We start from the raw sequence: 2,893 nt of genomic DNA, 5'->3' as shown, positions 1-2,893 counted from the left end.
ACCTTTGGTATCAAAAGCATCGGGAAGATTTTTTCTTTTACCAAAAGCCCAATGGTGTGGAGGTCCCTTTTATAATAGGGATTCAAACAAAGTGGATGTTGGAGACAATGGTCAAGCTATCGCACAATAGCTTAATAGCCATGGATTCAACATTTAACACAAACAAATATGGGGTGAGTCAGATGCCAATGATTTATTGAATATATTTATTTAAGTTGTATCCATTCAAAATGATTAATAACTTGTATTTGAATTTATGTAATGTTGAAAATGACAGTATCAATTGTATACACTCGTGGCATTTGATGAACAACAAAGCGGGGTGCCTATTGCATGGGTCGTGGCATCACGAAACACATCAGATGATATTGCAATATGGCTGGAGCAGCTCATGCGCAAGTGTTTCCAAACCCGTCCTGATTGGAAAGTCAATGCTTTCATGGTTGATGATGCACTGGCTGAAATCAATGCCTTGAGGTAACTTTAACATTGTCATCATATAACCAAACTTGCATTTTTTCTAAAAATATCACACTAAAATGCATTGAATATGGCAGGAGGATCACAGGTTGTGATGTGATCTTATGCGTTTGGCATGTACGGAGGGCTTGGTTGAAAAATATCAATCGATTGGCCACTAGTTCCATAAAAGCCAAAGAGATGTTCAGTGAGTTAGGTTTCATCATGAAACACACTCTCAATTATGAAGTGGAAGATGCAATCAATCAATTTTTTATCAAGTTTGCAGATGAAGAGAAGTTCTTAGACTATTTCAACAAGAATTGGGTCACTGGAGATAAGATTCGTAAGTAAACATTTTTTTCATATTATATGTATTTTTTTCTTTTATAAAGGTGATAGAGTGAGACTGACATCGTTCTGTTTGCAATTAGGTATGTGGGTGAAAGGTTGTCGGGAGTTTCCTCATGCAAATCAGGAGACCGATAATTCTGTTGAGTCATACCATTGTTACCTAAAAACAACATTTCTATCTGATAGAAGGAAAAAATGTGCCCGGAGGATGGATTGGTTATTGCATATGCTACTAACAACAGTTGAACCTTGTTATCGGTTCAAGGAAATCTTAAAAGAAGAAGGATTCCTAAACAACTACAAGAGAGAAAAGCAGTTAGAATCATCAGTGGAACGAGCAAGAAAAATTATGGATACTGATTGTTGTCCTCATGAGAACATAACACGTGCTTATTGGGTGAGAAGTCAGACAGATCGAGATAAAAAATACCTTGTCACCTGGTATCGTAAGGATTTTATAACGTGTGAATGTCCATGGTCTATCCGTGGAAACATTTGCAAGCATGCCATAAAGGTTAATTGGTTGTATTTCCAATCGGATAATTCAAATCCATTTCTTCATCAGCATGCAGAGGATAACATATCCAATGACCCACCTGAGATCAATATAGAGCCTCAAAACCATGATGAAGATGTCGATGCTACTCTTATGGCCACAAATGTTGTTGACGCAGATGCCGAGGCACTTCATTTGGCAAGGGAGGAGTTGTTTAGCTATACCCATCTCATTTTAGATAACCCTCCTACTACTTTGGCAAAGACAATCCAATTGACTGATATGCTTAAAAAAATGTTGGATGAAGCCAATAATTTGCACGTTACTGATTTTGACTTCACACCTGGATTGGAATCTCTTGATCCATCTTTGAAGAGGAAGAAGAGTTTCCTTAGCCCCACAAAGAAAAGAAGAAGCAATAGAAAAAACAATGGTTTGGAAATTGATTTAAATGTTGATCCATCAGAATATGAACCATTTGAGTTTCGATACCTCAATAAGCGAGGACGTCATCGATCAAATAATGCCGTCTCAATGGTTCCAGGTTAGTTTCATGTGTTGAATAGAGTCATGATTTTAGATTTAAATATTTAATCATCACTATTCTTTAACATGTGGTATGTTTATTTTTACAGCAATGCAACAATCCCCAACCATGGCGATAACCCAAGACCAAAGGGAGATGCAAGACCATCCAACCTTACTTTCCATGCCAGGTACATTTGACACTCTTTCATTGTGTGTGCACATATACCTTGATGCTCTAGAAAATTTCTTTGCGATAACGTTTGACATTTTTCTAGGTAACTATAGAATAAGTGGAGAAGCATCATCTTCAACCATGACTGATCATCTACAGAAGGACTTCAACTCTAGTGGGAATCAATGAGGTATGCACAAATAATAGATAAGCTAGGTTATTATGGCGTCGTCAGGTGGCCCTTTATCATATGATAAGTATATTTATGTTTTTCCATTGTTATGTTGTTATAAAAATACCTTTTTCATAATCTGTTCTCTGAAAGTTCATGAAACTTTGTGTTTTGACATGGAATGTTGTGTTGTTTCAGAAGGCTCTAGGTACATTGAGAACATGGGTGCCTGCAAAATTTGAGGAAAGTTTGACCCTTCATCAGTGCAATTTTAAAAATATGGGTGCCTGATGAGCACCGAGGAATGTTTGAGCTCTCATCAATGCAAAAGTAAAAGTTCAATTATATGCCACTACTCTCCTGAAGTTTCATGAAATTTTGAACTTTGACATGGAATGTCAAGTTAATTTACATGGATTTGTAATTGTTCAACAAATTCAATTGTCGGTTCTTTTTATTGCAATGTTTCTGTATTTTCTCACGTAATTGGTCTAATACTGCAGACTAAGCTGTAACAATGCTGTATACACAACACAATTTGGGAATGAATTAGTGTTTTAGACATCAATATAAATTGTTCTTCAAATATATTCTCAAATGTTAGATCTGTTATATGATCAAAACAAATCTGATTTTATTTATGGTGTTCATATTTAAGAAAGAAGCATATACTGTAAAGAAAATTGAGATAAAATAGATAACAGTCAAGATG

General features: G+C 35.8%; 1 long non-coding RNA gene across 1 annotated transcript; it reads left to right on the top strand.

Moving 5' to 3' along the window:
• The first annotated feature begins 1,901 nt into the window (after positions 1-1,901).
• LOC149155936 (uncharacterized) lies at positions 1,902-2,424 on the top strand. Its single transcript, XR_016262536.1, has 3 exons — positions 1,902-2,025; positions 2,113-2,199; positions 2,380-2,424. It is a non-coding gene; the product is annotated as an uncharacterized LOC149155936 (long non-coding RNA).
• Positions 2,425-2,893: the final 469 nt, after the last annotated feature.

This window comes from Pinus tabuliformis, chromosome 9 (assembly GCF_031772625.1).
Source record: "Pinus tabuliformis cultivar Carrire ecotype Pingquan chromosome 9, CPIR1, whole genome shotgun sequence".
In the NCBI taxonomy this organism is placed as follows: Eukaryota; Viridiplantae; Streptophyta; class Pinopsida; order Pinales; family Pinaceae; genus Pinus; species Pinus tabuliformis.
The sequence above is the reverse complement of the archived record's forward strand: the minus strand, read 5'-3'. Positions and strand labels throughout refer to the sequence as shown.